Source organism: Bidens hawaiensis, unplaced genomic scaffold (assembly GCF_021521415.1).
Source record: "Bidens hawaiensis isolate Kalapana, Puna unplaced genomic scaffold, B.hawaiensis_p1.1 tig00057330_1, whole genome shotgun sequence".
NCBI lineage: Eukaryota > Viridiplantae > Streptophyta > Magnoliopsida > Asterales > Asteraceae > Bidens > Bidens hawaiensis.
Window position 1 is genome coordinate 1,731 of NW_027500353.1, and position 17,727 is coordinate 19,457.

At 36.7% G+C, this 17,727-nt stretch overlaps 1 non-coding gene across 1 annotated transcript; it reads left to right on the forward strand.

Moving 5' to 3' along the window:
* Positions 1 to 981: 981 nt before the first annotated feature.
* Positions 982 to 1,055, forward strand: TRNAV-CAC (transfer RNA valine (anticodon CAC)). Its single transcript has one exon. It is a non-coding gene; the product is annotated as a tRNA-Val (tRNA).
* The last annotated feature ends 16,672 nt before the right edge of the window (positions 1,056 to 17,727 follow it).

Sequence of the window (17,727 nt, forward strand, 5' to 3'; positions counted from 1 at the left end):
TCCAAAAAAGTAACAAATTATGTGCAGGTAATATGTGATTTTGGTTATGAGATTGTTTGACGATAGGGTTTGAGTTTTATAGTTACACATAAGGGTGTTCTTCAGGTTAATGTTCCGGGTCGGTTGTTCGGGTTTTTGACATAAAAAGTGACCCGATAACCAACCCAAATAGTTTCGAGTTGGTCGAGTGCGGGTTGTTTGGCTTTCGGGTTTAAATGCAAAATGAAAAAAATATTTTTACTCACAAAATATCATCATTCTATTATATTAGAATAATAAAAATTCAAACATAGTATGTTAATGTTCAAAAGTCCCAAAACTAATTATAAAGCATTATATTTCAAATACCAAAGACTCCAAACTAAAACACATCTATAAACAAAAGACAATAATGTTTGGGTTGTTTTCAGGTTTCTTGTTTCGAGTTTTTCGGATTTTTTGTGGAGAAAAAATGACCCGATAACCGACCCATTTAAGGCTCGGGTTCGGATATTCTCTAATTCGGGTTCGGATGGCTTCGGTCGGGTACACTTAAAAACACACCCCTAGTTACACGACAAAAACACATTTTCTTATGAAAAGGATTTCAATTTTATTATGCGCTTTGGAACTTAAAAAAGTTAAGACGGCCTTGATTAAAGCCATCACCAAGTGTGTTGTTACTAGTACTACTTTTATCCTATCTCATAACCTATTTCGATTTCATCTATCCTAATGGATCCTTTATATTGCGAGACTATAATCAAGGTGAATTAAACAAGCAAGTCTAGGTGGTGTAGTCGGTTAGAGCAAAACTTTGTAGAAACATGATTTATATTTTTTTCTAAAATGAACCCCATTGATGCTGAGATGTTAAAAGTTTGCGTGACACTTTATTTGTAGGCAGATTAAGAAAAAAAGAACCAAATCAAAAGTGTATTTAATCAACAAGTCAAGTTGGTATGCTTTATAATATAATTTTGGTGGAAATTAGGCAAATAAGTCTGGGCGGTGTAGTCGGTTATCATGCTAGTCTCACACATTAGAGGTCCCCGGTTTGAACCCGGGCTCAGACATTAAGTTTTTAAATTTCGCCATTATTTTTTGTTTATTGGGATTTTAAGGAGGCCACATGCTTTTATGTTAACCGCACTCACCAGATCTTTTTGAAATGACATGTTACCCAAAATTGTTACTACAAAAGTTGTAGAATAAGAATAAATTACATTTGCATTATTGCATATAGTAACTTAAATAAATTTTATGTGTAAAACATTCGTATGTATACTTACAGAATTTAAGAGATAACGGGTCATTATTTTAGATAGAGTTAATGGCTATTTTCGTCCCTGTGGTTTGCTACTTTCGCCACTTCAGTCCAAAATTTGTATTTTTGTCAATTTAGTCCTCATAGTTTTAAATATTAGCCATTTACATCCTATCCGTCTAACGGCATCCAGCTATGCCATTAGTTTAAGGGTATTTTTGTCTTTCTCCTTTTTATTTTGAGTTATTGGTCATTTTCGTCCCTGTGGTTTGATACTTTTGCCAATTCAGTCCAAAGTTTGAAATTTTGTCAATTTAAGTCAGTTTTTTTCTATAACCTTAGAGAGCATTATCCAAGCCCAAAACAAGTCTACATTTACTCTGTCGACAGCAGTAATCATACCCCCTCCTCTCGTATTTAGTTTCTAGACGGTTCCTAAACTCTCCCCCATGGTGGAATTCAATGGTAAAGTGGTCAAAGCAATTCCGTAAAACCGAATTGTACGGAAAAAACTAAAAATCGTTTCTTTGATGAAAGCATAATATTTAGGGTTTAGAGATTAACATATCATAACGAAAATCTAGGTCGTAATCAACTATTATACATTAATCAACAAAACAATTTTTAGCTTTTTGTGTATAATTCGATTTCAGGGAATTACCTTGACCACTTTATCATTGAATTCCACCATGGAGAAGATTTTAGGAAATGTCTAGAAACTAAATATAAGGGTGGGGGGTATGATTACTGTTGTCAACAGAGTAAATGTATACCAGTATTTGAGGTTGCTCGATGGTTTTGGGCTTGAATTATGCTCTTTAGGGTTATAAACAAAAAACATAAAAAATAAAAAAAAACTGAATTAAACTGAACATTAAATTGACAAATTTTCAAACTTTGGACTGAATTGGCAAAGATATCAAACCACAGGGACTAAAATGACCATTAACTCAAAATTAAAAGGAGAAAGACAAAAATACCCTTAAACTAACGGCATAGCTGGATGCCGTTAGACGGATGGGACGTAATTGGCTAAAATTTAAAACTATGAGGACTAAATTGACAAAATTAAAAATTTTGGACTGAAGTGGCGAAAGTAGCAAACCACAGGGATGAAAATGGCCATTAACTCTTTTAGATATTTTTTATAAAAATGCATGCATTTTAGACAAGTATATGAATTTTAATATGGCTATTTAGGTTGTGACATTTTCGTTATCTTTTGACGTACACAAGGATAGACTTTAATGTATCAAAATTGTGTTTGAATGACTTCTTATAAAAATAAGAAAATCTATTGGTTTTCTATAATATTAACACATGTTTTTATGATGGAGAAAGTGAATACGGTGCTGTCATGCGTGTAATCTTATACGCAAAACTCATCAAAACTACGTAGGTTTGATTAAAAATAGTCCAAAACTACATTTTTTACCCTAATCCTTCCCTCTTAACAGCCTGAACTCCACCCATCGTCTCCCAAGGCTTCAATCTGATAAAGTTTTTCAAACTTTTGGTTCTTGTATAGCAATTGATGGTTAGCAGTCAATCAATTTTAAAATTGATTTGTATCCTTCCCTAATGATTTAATCAAATACTTTCCAATTGATTCTACGATTGCGTGTAAACTTTTTTTGCAGAGTCGCAACTGATCATCAATTTCACTTTGTGTTTTATTAATATTAATAGTTAGTTGTACATCAATTGAATATTAATATTCTAACTTTGTTGGATACAACACATACACACTTAAACAAATGTAGGAATTTAATAAGAGAAAGACCTTTTGAAACAAATCTAATGGATGATATTGATGCAAAAGGATATTCAGTCTACAATAAGGTTCCAACGTTACAGCAGACTAAAGGAAGACACAAGTCAAAATATAGTTTTGATTGCATTAGATTGAAGCCTTGGGGTATGGTTGGTGGGAGATTGGGTTGTTGAGAAACATATTATTGACGATAGGGATTAGGAAAAACAAAATTAAATTCAAATTATTTTTAATCAAAACTACGTAGTTTTGATGAGTTTTTGCGTATAAAGTTACAGACATGACAGCACCGTATTTACTTTTCCCGGGGTGATTTGCATCATAGTTAGAAGATGATTATACTTCAGATTATAATAAAAATTTTTATTCTTTTGTCAACGCAATTAATATATAGAATTAGTCATACTTATAGATGTGTGTAATCTTATAGACCACAGTGACTCGTAAGAAATTTATAAAATGGCATGTGTTTTTCACTTTTTTTATGGAAAGATGACGGAGGGACTCAAACTGACGCGCCAAGAAATCATGGGAACTCATTTGTATCATTTTAGGGTTATGGGCTCACACGTGGCCCGCCCGGAAACCACAAGAACGCATATTAAAATTCTCTCAATTTTATATGAATAAACCGAAAGATTCATGGGTCAGAAACTTTACGCATGTTATCGAAGAAAGAGGTGCTCTTATTTTAGTAAATCTAAATATGTGCTAAATGGATGTAAGAGTTACGCGAAGTACGAAAACCTAATGACTAATTTCAATCTCATCATGAGAAAATTAGCAAAAAAAAAAATCAAGGGCTGTTAATTTTACTTACAGTCAACGTTGAAGTTCGAAAGAGACAGTAGGCGGCGGCGGAGCGCGACGGGGACAAGAGGTAGTGAAACATGGTAATAGGTTTATGCCTGGAATGTTGGATTTCGATCGGTGGAGGAGTAGGGGATGTGGAGGGGTGACGCGAGTGGAGGAGCGAGATGTGGTGGCTAGTATGGAGAGTCTGTGAAGGAGACGATGGTTTTGACCAGGGTTCATCAGGTCGTGAATGGTAATTTTTCGGCTCCTAAAACCCAAAGTTTTGCTTTTAGTAAGATCGAATTTACTATCCAAAGTTTCGTTTGCGAGAAAACAAACACACTGCAGCAACTCATCTCTACGACTTAGATAGAAGAGATTCCACATAGTTTTTTTTAGAAAACAAACACCACCTCATTTTTTATTGGTGATAATGAAGCTAGTTTCCATCTCTAGCAACTTGTTAGAGGTCTTATAAAAGTTAAATTAATGAATGATGTTTTGTTAAGTCGTTAAAAAAATAAGTAAAAAAGAAAAAGAAAGAATGAAATTTGATAGCACATTTTTGAAAAGGTTATGTTATGAGACAAGTGCATGGTAAATACACGATTGGATCACATACAAATATACAATAATCTATAGTGCTATTGACATATTTTCTTTGAAGGAGATGGTCAATACATGACACGAAAATGGCTCCATTTTGCCCCTATAGTTTATATTTTTAGAGTGTTATTTATTTATTGTCTTGCTAGTAAAGTCATGTAATCACTTAGCTTATTTAGGTAACATAATTATAAACTGTGTTTATTGGTCATGTGTAAATTACATACATAGCGTGAAGGAAATTTTTGACGCTTTAAATTGACTTTGTATTTTGGAACTTCACTTTACGGTTTAAAACTTATTGTCACGTACCTACTCATAAGAGCATTTACATCCCATTTCATATATTTTTCCTTATAATTTAGGTAAAAAACACCATTCCATAAATTTATCTATCATTTTTCAAAATTCTTCTACATTCTATTCTCTATTCATATCCATAAATTAATTCTTTATTAATTTTTCTCTTTTGACTTATTATATAGTAAATGATGATTGGGAGATATGTGATATATTATATGGTATGGATAAAAAATGAGTCCCTATATTTAGGGATTTACTCTAGTTGTCATATAACCCATCCATATAAAGGGAATGGATTGGAGATGTGATTTTGATGGTTTTCTTAAACTTTACCCTAAATTATACGGGTTTAACAACTTTAGGGAATGGGTTGAGAATACTCTAAGATAATATTATATCATTTCCATATATGAAAAGAATGTAATGCACTACCACTCACCATAACATACATTTGTAAAATGTTTTTCTGTTATACATTTTGAAATGTGTACATATAAAGCTGTCAGATAGAAAAGAGAGGTTTCAGGTAGGCTCAAGCTAAGATTCTGCTCGTGAGCGTAATGGTATAAGCCTGCCTGACTGTGAGTAATGTGACATTCATGACAAAACGAGGTACACTATATTCTTTACGTAACAAGTAAACGATAAATCGGTTAATTCGTAGTGCTTAAACGAGTAACCGACCGATACTAATTATGACCCGTATACATACTGAGGGGTCATATACGAGTTATATATATGTTATAGAGGCTAACATATTGATATTTAGGCCTCGGTACGTTTAAAACTCTCTAAACGAAAAAGGTTTCGTTTATCGATACGCTATAAGCTTAAACGCAATCGTTAATATCAAAACAAGCATTGTAGCATCCGTTAAGCCGAAAAAGATTTATAAAACACTTATATGACATGTTCTAAGCCATCCGTGAAAATATTTTGGAATTTTACAACGAGTCAGTACGTTTTTCTTATTTTACAAAAACAAGCTGAAAAACACTCGTTTTTGCGTTATTTCTCATACCCGAATTAATTTTCTTGCGAAAAACCAAACCCGAACTAAACTTGAAATGGGCTTTTCATGTTTGGGCTTGTATGTATAATTTAATGGGCCAAAACAGCCCATTAAGGGCCTTATTGAAGTTCCGATCGCAGCCCCTTTTACCCCCCACATGTTTTTCTTTTACAAAGCTTGTAACTTAAGCATTGTTATTCATTTCAATACACCACACACTTTCAAGTCCAGAGCAGCTCCCAACCTGTTCTTTCAAGCTCCTTCCAAAAACCTTAAGGTAAGGTTCAATTTTAATAAGTTTTAGCAAGAATTGATCCATATGATTATCATATAAACATGTTTTGATTAGTGTTAAACATGTTTAACCATCCAAAAACCCTAAAAATCAAGTAAAATTATGTTTTGATGTTAAACATGTATACAAACCTGGAACATATACTTTTTTGGTCAAAAACGCGGATTAGAACATGAATACAACGTTTTTACGGTTAGAAAGTTCGGTTTGAACCTAAAACCGAAACCCTAATTATCAAGGCTGGTACATGGATGATTTATGCTTGGTTTGATGTTATATGATATGTAGATATACTGAGTTTGCAACCCGAGACCCGGAAAGACGTTTAAGCTAGCAAAATTCACCAAAAACCGACAAGGTAAACCCGTAATACTCGTTTAGGGGCTGTTTAGTATTAGGTTGTGACGTGCTGGTTGTTAGCTTGTGAAAATTTTCAGGGACATTAGGGATCATATAAATGAGTCCCTGTTCAAATTTGGTAATTTTTCGATAAACGGAGAATATTTGGTGAATTTATTCCCGTTTATGGGCGTTTATTTGGGAAAAATAGAAAAACATATTGAAAAATTATGAAACTTGGTTTTGGAGCTTGATATGGGATGGTAAGATCACTGGTAAAGTTTGGGAATCATTGGAAATGTCTAAGTATGGTTTGTGCAGCCATGGTTTAATTGAGTTTTAACAGCCGAAAAACGCACAAAAAGGCATTTTGTCAAAAGAGTTAGGTTCTGGAAATTTTGCAGGGGTTATGTAGTCACATTGAGACCATTGGTAAAAATTATGGGATTTTTCAGAGGTCGTTTGATATAAACGGGCCATTTATTACACAATTATAACCTATTAAATGAATTTTTATAAATAAATAAATAATCATAAAATTACTGGAAATATTTTTATAAAATTCTCCATGTTTTAATGTATTTTTACAAAAATTTACATAATTTATATGTAATTACATATTTAGTTATGATTTATTAAAGATTTAAATTATAATTGTTTTAACGAAACCGGCAGTTTTGTGTTTAACGGACTGACTGGTATGTCAAAATGTCAAAAGTGGTCAAATATCATATTTTTGAATGATATTGATAAAAACGAACTTTTTACGAGAATTCCGGACAATTCGGGTGAATTGTACGCGTTTTGTATAATCAAACCCGTGTGAAAACGGAAACGAACCCTGCGGTCAAACCAGACACCGAAACCTTAAAGTTCTTTTATAAATCAAATCATTTTATCAATCAATATATTTACTTAAGTTTTATATGATCTTACCTAATCCCGAAACGTATAAACGACCAACTGAGCTAGGCTCGGAAAACGGTGAAACTGAGCCAAATCCAGTTTTAAACATTTCATAGTATACAACGTCACAATCTAAGACTATAGTCATGTTCTGGGTCTAACAGCTATACCCAGATTATCTATACAGCCCGACTTAGCTTGAACACTGTACTAGTAATAACGATACGATACCGTTTATAGGAATCAGGCTATAAACGAGACATTTGACTATCTGACACGTAATTTCTGTGCAAACTACAATAAGGTGAGTTTCACGACCCCCACTTTCTAAACTGTTTTACGAACTTTTGGGGTGAAAAGCATGTTTACATAAACTGTTATACTTGAAAACGTGTGATGATGTGGATTATCTAAGTACTAACACTTGACAAGTCCCCACAAACACAAGTGATTAACTTCGTGCCGGTGACGTGTGGATAGTACTATCGGTTTGACAAACCCAACTGACAGAGCCGGTGGGGTATGCCGGAACATATGTAAACCCAGTTGCACATTGTCATTATATTTTTACATACTGCTATGTGGTGTTAGACATAGTACATACTTGGGGCAAATTGGCTGTTAAATGCCAACGGGAGTGCATGGGCAGTGGAGGCCATGTGTTTTAGCTCGTTTCGGTTTCACTTGTGGCTTAGTATAATGCATCATACACAGACATATATGCATACACACTGTAAACTTTACGAACTCGTGTACTGATTTCATTGAAACTCGTGAAACTTGAAACTCACCAACTAGACGTAGTTGACCCGTTTTACATGCTTTTCAGGTAAAGCAAAAGTGGAATGATTTGCATACGTGCTTGGTGTTAGAAAGACAAGTTGAATAGCTGTGAATAGACGCTGATATAATACTGTTTAAGAAGCTCGCAACCGGTTATGTGTTTTTCACCTAGTTTGTAAACATAGTACCTACCCATGTAATATGATGTAAATTAGCTGTTGAATTTTCTTTATAAACAATGTTGTTGATACCAGTGTTATCTGTTACATTCCCGTATTACGCTTCCGCAACTACCTAGTCGGGGTGTGACAGAAGTTGGTATCAGAGCCATTGGTTATAAAGAATTAGGATGTCCCTTAGGATACCCTAAGATAACCGTAGGCTCGATTAACTCTGGGAATAAAATAATATTAAATAATATACACGAATGATTCTTGTGATGAACACGAATGGACAAGTGGGTTATTATGGTCCGGAACGTAATAACGGACTTGTTTGTACGAGGAAATTCGAGAAGAAGTCGATAAACAATCGAATAGGTAAAAACAGCAACATATGTGTATAAAATATAATAATAAATAAATATTTGTGTATATAAATGATTATTTGTGCTTATGTATATAATACCTACATGTATTTTATTATAATTAATTTAGAAGGGTATTATTCTTATCACTAACCATCGTGCAGGAATATGTCAAGATCCACTGATCGTGTACCTAACACTCTACCAACAAGGCCTGAGGAGGAAGAGGAGGATCCGGAGGAAGAACCGGAGGAGATACAAGAAGGTGCAGATGTGGTAATTCCTTATGAGGTACCCCCAAACCAACCCGACTTATCGGGTTATCGTTGTGACACCTACCCCCCTAGGGAATCCCCTAGGAATGTAGTAGAACAGGGAGCTACTAGTGCCTATCGTTCACCTGTTAGAGCACCCAGATCCCCTACTCCACCCGTACAGCATACACCAGTACCTCCACCCACTATTAGAAACCGTCGGACTGCTCGCATTTCAGTGCGTCCACCTGAGCACACCTTTTCCCCACCTCGATCTACGTACCATAGGGGAGAAACATCGCGTGTCCGGGTAACAGAGATACCTGTTCCTACTTGGGGTTTACCCGCCCCGGTACCCGAGCCACCCCATCATTCTGATTCAGCATGGTTTGGTTTAGCAACTGATCAGCTCTTAGAACACTCACACATGATAAATAGTCTAAACCAGCATAGACACGATATGTATGATCACATGAGGTATATGCAGCAGGAAATCAGAATTGTACAAAGATCCAGTGCTGACAGCCACAGGCGTCAGGATCGAGCGATGATACTACTGGGGGCGTGTTTAGCAGTTAATGCGGCCCTAGTGGCTGCTGTGATTTGGTTGTGGTTCCATGTTGCAAAGAATGGATAGGACCTAGTAGTCTGGTCTTATGTATATAGTCTTTTGATATCCCAAGCAGCATTTTGTTACAGCGTGTTGGGCTGGCTTGGGAGTTGTTTGTAGTTTAGTACTATTTCAAGCACTGGCCCTTATCGGGTTAAGTCTACATGTCACTTAGTGACAAATTTTGATACGCATATACAAGCGCTGGCCTATACCAGGTTAAGCCTATGCGCTAATTTTGGATGCATATGTACAGTAATGATTATAATTAATACAAACGTGTTTTCTTTGGCATAGTTATGTGTTGTGAAAGTGTGATATCGTAAAGTTGTGCTGGTCATGGTGAAACGATGTTGATTATTACATAATTGATTATTCTATAGAATGGCCCCGAAGAAAACAAACACTTTGTCTGAGGCGGAAGTGGCCGCAATGATTGCTCGTCAATTACAAGCAGTGATACCAACAATTGTAGCCCAAGTCACTGCAGGCATACGTGCTAACAATGCCGTTAATCAACCTACGAGCACCACCACGGCCACTGTTAATACACCTCCGCCGGACACTAATGTAGCCCCGGGTGTTACTACCCCGGTGAATACTGATACTGTCATAAATAATAATAACACTCTCCCAACTATGAATGTCACTGGGAACCCGGAACCTGTTGTGCACCCTGATAATATCCCGAACCCTGTACCGGTTGTTAACACAACTAATAATAATAACCGAGAACCCCCGCGTCAGGAGTACTCATACAAACAATTTACATCATGTAAACCGATTGAGTTTAAGGGTATTGAAGGACCTAGCGGGCTAGTCAAATGGATAGAAAAGACCGAATCAGTAATTAATATCAGTGAGTGTCCACCGAACCGCGTAGTCAAATTTGCTACCAGTATGTTTCTAGACCAAGCGCTGATGTGGTGGAACACAGTAGTCCAAATAAGGGGACAAGATGCCATTAATCGTATGTCGTGGACTGAATTAAAAACCCTCATGTTAGAGCATTTTTGTCCTAAAAGTGAGATTCAGAGGTTGGAACACGAGTTATGGAATCTGGAAATGAAAGGAGCGGATCATGTGGGATACACGAATCATTTTAACGAACTGTCCCGCTTAGTTCCATGGTTAGTTACACCGGAAGCGAAGCGAATTGAACGTTATATCTGGGGACTGACCCCTGCTGTGAGAAGTATAGTAAATTCAGTTGCCCACCCGACATTAGAAAGTGCTGTATCTCAAACGGGTGTCGTTACTTTTGATTTGATGAGAAGTGGAGTGATAAGAATGCCAGGTGAAACAACAAGTTTAAAACGAACTGATTATGGGACAAGAATACAAGGAAACCTTCAAAACAAGCGGGCTCGCCCGAATACCCGAAGTTATGCTATGACCAGTTCTAATGTAAAACAAGAAACCTATAAAGGGACGTTACCGAAATGCAGAAGATGTAACTTTCATCATGTGGGTGATTGTAAACCGATCATCTGTCAAAAGTGTGGAAGGACGGGACACTATGCCCCCAACTGCAGAACCTTTACCAACACTGTTAACCGTCCACTGCAATCAACTCAACTCCCTCGACCTCAATCAAACCGCCCACAACTCAACCAACAAACCCCACCTACCACGAACCTCCGTGCATGCTATGAATGTGGCAGTACGGAACATTTTCGGAGATACTGCCCTAATTTGAACCCGAGTACGGTGAAAAGGCAGAACCAAGCACAAGCATCAACCTCCAACACAGCTAAGGGACGCGCATTTGTATTAGGACCGGGTGAAGCGCGTCAAGATCCGAATGTGGTGACAGGTACATTCTTAGTTTCGGGTCAGTATGCTTCAGTTTTGTTTGATACGGGTGCCGATAGAAGTTTCGTATCTGTTAATTTCTTACCTTTAGAAAATATGCCGGTTAGTGAACTAACAAAACCATATACTATAGAACTTGCTAACGGTAAGTCTATACTTGTTAACCGAATAGTCCGAGACTGTTCCCTTATCCTAAACGACCACCCATTCCTTATTGATTTACTTCCAGTGGAATTGGGAAGTTTTGATGTTATAGTCGGTATGGACTGGCTATCTAAGTATAAAGCTGAAATTATTTGTAAGGATAAGACCGTTAGAATACCTCTTTCGAATAATGAAGCTATAATTGTTCAAGGTGAGAAATCTGGTACGGTACTACCTCTCATATCTCAACTTAAGGCATTGAGATATTTACGCCAAGGTTGTACATTATACTTGGCGAGTGTAACAGTTAAGGAACCTGAGGAAAAACGAATAGAAGACATCCCAGTGGTACACGAGTATTCAGATGTATTCCCCGATGAGTTGCCTGGTTTACCACCGACCCGACAAGTAGAATTCCGTATTGACTTGATACCAGGAGCAGCACCCATTGCTAAGGCACCTTATCGACTTGCACCTTCTGAAATGCAAGAACTGTCCAACCAGTTACAAGAATTACTGGACAAAGGTTTTATTCGCCCTAGTTACTCACCGTGGGGAGCACCAGTATTGTTTGTAAAGAAGAAGGATGGAAGTTTTCGTATGTGTATTGATTACCGGGAATTGAATAAAGTGACTATAAAGAATAGATACCCCTTACCTCGAATTGATGACTTGTTTGATCAGCTTCAAGGTGCAAAGTATTTTTCAAAAATCGATCTTAGATCTGGTTATCATCAAGTGAGAATTCAGGAAGAAGACGTACCAAAAACAGCCTTCCGAACTCGGTATGGTCACTATGAATTTTTGGTTATGCCGTTTGGGTTAACGAATGCACCTGCAGTGTTTATGGATCTCATGAACCGAGTTTGCAAACCTTACCTTGACAAGTTCGTGATAGTGTTTATCGATGACATTTTGATATATTCGAGAAGTAAGGAGGAACACGAACAACATTTGCGAGAAATCTTAAAATTATTGAGGCAAGAGAAGTTATACGCAAAGTTGTCCAAATGTGAGTTTTGGCTGCAAGAAGTACAGTTTTTGGGACACATTGTGAACTATCAAGGGATCCAAGTAGACCCAAGTAAAATTGAGGCCATTAAGAATTGGCAAGTGCCTAAGTCACCAAGAGAAATTCGTCAATTCTTAGGACTAGCCGGGTACTATAGAAGATTCATTGAAAACTTTTCAAGTATTGCACAACCTCTAACCCTCCTAACTCAAAAAGATCGAACATATGAATGGGGAGAAGAACAAGAAATGGCCTTCCAAACGTTAAAACAGAAGTTATGTGAAGCTCCAATATTAAGCCTTCCAGATGGAACTGATGAATTGGTGGTATATTGTGACGCATCTCGTAAAGGTTTAGGATGCGTACTGATGCAAAGAAAGAAAGTAATAGCATATGCTTCCCGACAATTAAAAGTACATGAAAAGAATTATACGACCCATGATTTGGAATTGGGAGCAGTTATCTTTGCATTGAAGATTTGGAGACATTACTTGTATGGCACTAAATGTACCATCTATACTGATCACAAAAGCTTACAACACATATTTGATCAGAAAGAGCTAAACATGAGACAAAGAAGATGGGTAGAACTGTTAAATGATTATGATTGTGAGATTAAATACCACCCGGGTAAGGCTAACGTAGTAGCTGATGCTTTAAGCCGAAAAGACAGAATCAGACCACTACGGGTACGAGCACTCGGAATGATTGTTCAAAGTAGCCTAACCGAACAAGTTCGCATTGCACAAGATGAGGCTTTGAAGACAGATCAGCTAGAAAAAGAAGAACTACATGGAAATGAAAGGAATTTTGAGAAGAAAACCGATGAAGTATATTATTACAAAAACCGGGTCTGGATTCCAACACTTCACAAACTCCGAAAGCTGATACTTGATGAAGCACACAAATCCAAATATTCTATTCATCCAGGTGCTGATAAGATGTATAAGGATGTTAAAGAATTTTACTGGTGGCCTGGTATGAAAAAGGATATAGCCGTGTATGTAAGTAAATGTGCAACATGTGCAAGGGTAAAGGCGGAATATCAAAAACCTTCGGGAATGTTACAACAACCCGAAATCCCACAATGGAAATGGGAACAAATTACCATGGACTTTGTGACACACCTTCCTAAAACCTCAAGAGGACACAACGCAATTTGGGTAATTGTGGACCGATTAACCAAATCCGCACACTTTATTCCCATCCGTAACAACTACACCACCGAAAAACTCGCTCAAATTTACATCGATGAAATAGTATCTCGACATGGAGTACCTCTTTCGATTATTTCAGATAGAGACAGTCACTTTACTTCACATTTCTGGCAAGCAGTACAAGAAGCCTTGGGAACCCGAATCGACCTAAGTACGGCTTACCATCCCCAAACCGATGGTCAATCTGAACGAACCATCCAAACCTTAGAAGATTTACTTCGTGCTTGTGTACTGGACTTTAAAGGGAACTGGGATCAACACCTCCCGCTCATTGAATTCTCTTACAATAACAGTTATCACAGTAGTATACAAGCAGCACCTTATGAAGCTCTATACGGGCGAAAATGTAGATCACCACTATGTTGGACAGAAGTGGGTGATACTCAAATTTCAAGATCCGATTTAATTCAGGAAACCACCGATAAGATCCACCAGGTTAAACAAAAATTGAAAGCTGCCCGTGACCGACAAAAGAGTTATGCCGATATTCGCAGAAAACCGTTATCTTTTGAAATAGGTGATAAGGTATTTTTAAAAGTATCGCCATGGAAAGGTGTTATAAGATTTGGAAAGACTGGTAAACTAGCCCCAAGATACATCGGACCTTTTGAGATTGTTGCAAAAATTGGTCCCGTAGCTTACCGATTAAAACTACCCTTAGAACTGAGCACTATTCATGACGTGTTTCATGTATCGAATCTGAAGAAGTGTTTGACTGATGAAACGACAATAGTACCACTGGAAGATGTTCAGATCAACGAAAAGCTCAACTTCGTAGAGGAACCGGTAGAAATTGTAGACGGGAAAACCAAACAGTTACGACACAACAAAATTTCATTAGTAAAAGTTCGGTGGAATTCAAAACAAGGACCCGAGTATACTTGGGAACGAAAGGACGAATTCCGAAAGAAATACCCACACCTGTTCCCTAGAAAACCGATGACACATTAAATTTCGGGGACGAAATTTCTTAACGGGGGGAGAATGTGACATTCATGACAAAACGAGGTACACTATATTCTTTACGTAACAAGTAAACGATAAATCGGTTAATTCGTAGTGCTTAAACGAGTAACCGACCGATACTAATTATGACCCGTATACATACTGAGGGGTCATATACGAGTTATATATATGTTATAGAGGCTAACATATTGATATTTAGGCCTCGGTACGTTTAAAACTCTCTAAACGAAAAAGGTTTCGTTTATCGATACGCTATAAGCTTAAACGCAATCGTTAATATCAAAACAAGCATTGTAGCATCCGTTAAGCCGAAAAAGATTTATAAAACACTTATATGACATGTTCTAAGCCATCCGTGAAAATATTTTGGAATTTTACAACGAGTCAGTACGTTTTTCTTATTTTACAAAAACAAGCTGAAAAACACTCGTTTTTGCGTTATTTCTCATACCCGAATTAATTTTCTTGCGAAAAACCGAACCCGAACTAAACTTGAAATGGGCTTTTCATGTTTGGGCTTGTATGTATAATTTAATGGGCCAAAACAGCCCATTAAGGGCCTTATTGAAGTTCCGATCGCAGCCCCTTTTACCCCCCACATGTTTTTCTTTTACAAAGCTTGTAACTTAAGCATTGTTATTCATTTCAATACACCACACACTTTCAAGTCCAGAGCAGCTCCCAACCTGTTCTTTCAAGCTCCTTCCAAAAACCTTAAGGTAAGGTTCAATTTTAATAAGTTTTAGCAAGAATTGATCCATATGATTATCATATAAACATGTTTTGATTAGTGTTAAACATGTTTAACCATCCAAAAACCCTAAAAATCAAGTAAAATTATGTTTTGATGTTAAACATGTATACAAACCTGGAACATATACTTTTTTGGTCAAAAACGCGGATTAGAACATGAATACAACGTTTTTACGGTTAGAAAGTTCGGTTTGAACCTAAAACCGAAACCCTAATTATCAAGGCTGGTACATGGATGATTTATGCTTGGTTTGATGTTATATGATATGTAGATATACTGAGTTTGCAACCCGAGACCCGGAAAGACGTTTAAGCTAGCAAAATTCACCAAAAACCGACAAGGTAAACCCGTAATACTCGTTTAGGGGCTGTTTAGTATTAGGTTGTGACGTGCTGGTTGTTAGCTTGTGAAAATTTTCAGGGACATTAGGGATCATATAAATGAGTCCCTGTTCAAATTTGGTAATTTTTCGATAAACGGAGAATATTTGGTGAATTTATTCCCGTTTATGGGCGTTTATTTGGGAAAAATAGCAAAACATATTGAAAAATTATGAAACTTGGTTTTGGAGCTTGATATGGGATGGTAAGATCACTGGTAAAGTTTGGGAATCATTGGAAATGTCTAAGTATGGTTTGTGCAGCCATGGTTTAATTGAGTTTTAACAGCCGAAAAACGCACAAAAAGGCATTTTGTCAAAAGAGTTAGGTTCTGGAAATTTTGCAGGGGTTATATAGTCACATTGAGACCATTGGTAAAAATTATGGGATTTTTCAGAGGTCGTTTGATATAAACGGGCCATTTATTACACAATTATAACCTATTAAATGAATTTTTATAAATAAATAAATAATCATAAAATTACTGGAAATATTTTTATAAAATTCTCCATGTTTTAATGTATTTTTACAAAAATTTACATAATTTATATGTAATTACATATTTAGTTATGATTTATTAAAGATTTAAATTATAATTGTTTTAACGAAACCGGCAGTTTTGTGTTTAACGGACTGACTGGTATGTCAAAATGTCAAAAGTGGTCAAATATCATATTTTTGAATGATATTGATAAAAACGAACTTTTTACGAGAATTCCGGACAATTCGGGTGAATTGTACGCGTTTTGTATAATCAAACCCGTGTGAAAACGGAAACGAACCCTGCGGTCAAACCAGACACCGAAACCTTAAAGTTCTTTTATAAATCAAATCATTTTATCAATCAATATATTTACTTAAGTTTTATATGATCTTACCTAATCCCGAAACGTATAAACGACCAACTGAGCTAGGCTCGGAAAACGGTGAAACTGAGCCAAATCCAGTTTTAAACATTTCATAGTATACAACGTCACAATCTAAGACTATAGTCATGTTCTGGGTCTAACAGCTATACCCAGATTATCTATACAGCCCGACTTAGCTTGAACACTGTACTAGTAATAACGATACGATACCGTTTATAGGAATCAGGCTATAAACGAGACATTTGACTATCTGACACGTAATTTCTGTGCAAACTACAATAAGGTGAGTTTCACGACCCCCACTTTCTAAACTGTTTTACGAACTTTTGGGGTGAAAAGCATGTTTACATAAACTGTTATACTTGAAAACGTGTGATGATGTGGATTATCTAAGTACTAACACTTGACAAGTCCCCACAAACACAAGTGATTAACTTCGTGCCGGTGACGTGTGGATAGTACTATCGGTTTGACAAACCCAACTGACAGAGCCGGTGGGGTATGCCGGAACATATGTAAACCCAGTTGCACATTGTCATTATATTTTTACATACTGCTATGTGGTGTTAGACATAGTACATACTTGGGGCAAATTGGCTGTTAAATGCCAACGGGAGTGCATGGGCAGTGGAGGCCATGTGTTTTAGCTCGTTTCGGTTTCACTTGTGGCTTAGTATAATGCATCATACACAGACATATATGCATACACACTGTAAACTTTACGAACTCGTGTACTGATTTCATTGAAACTCGTGAAACTTGAAACTCACCAACTAGACGTAGTTGACCCGTTTTACATGCTTTTCAGGTAAAGCAAAAGTGGAATGATTTGCATACGTGCTTGGTGTTAGAAAGACAAGTTGAATAGCTGTGAATAGACGCTGATATAATACTGTTTAAGAAGCTCGCAACCGGTTATGTGTTTTTCACCTAGTTTGTAAACATAGTACCTACCCATGTAATATGATGTAAATTAGCTGTTGAATTTTCTTTATAAACAATGTTGTTGATACCAGTGTTATCTGTTACATTCCCGTATTACGCTTCCGCAACTACCTAGTCGGGGTGTGACCTTAAGCAACGAAGAGCCTTATATAACTGTCACGAAACAAAACATCAAC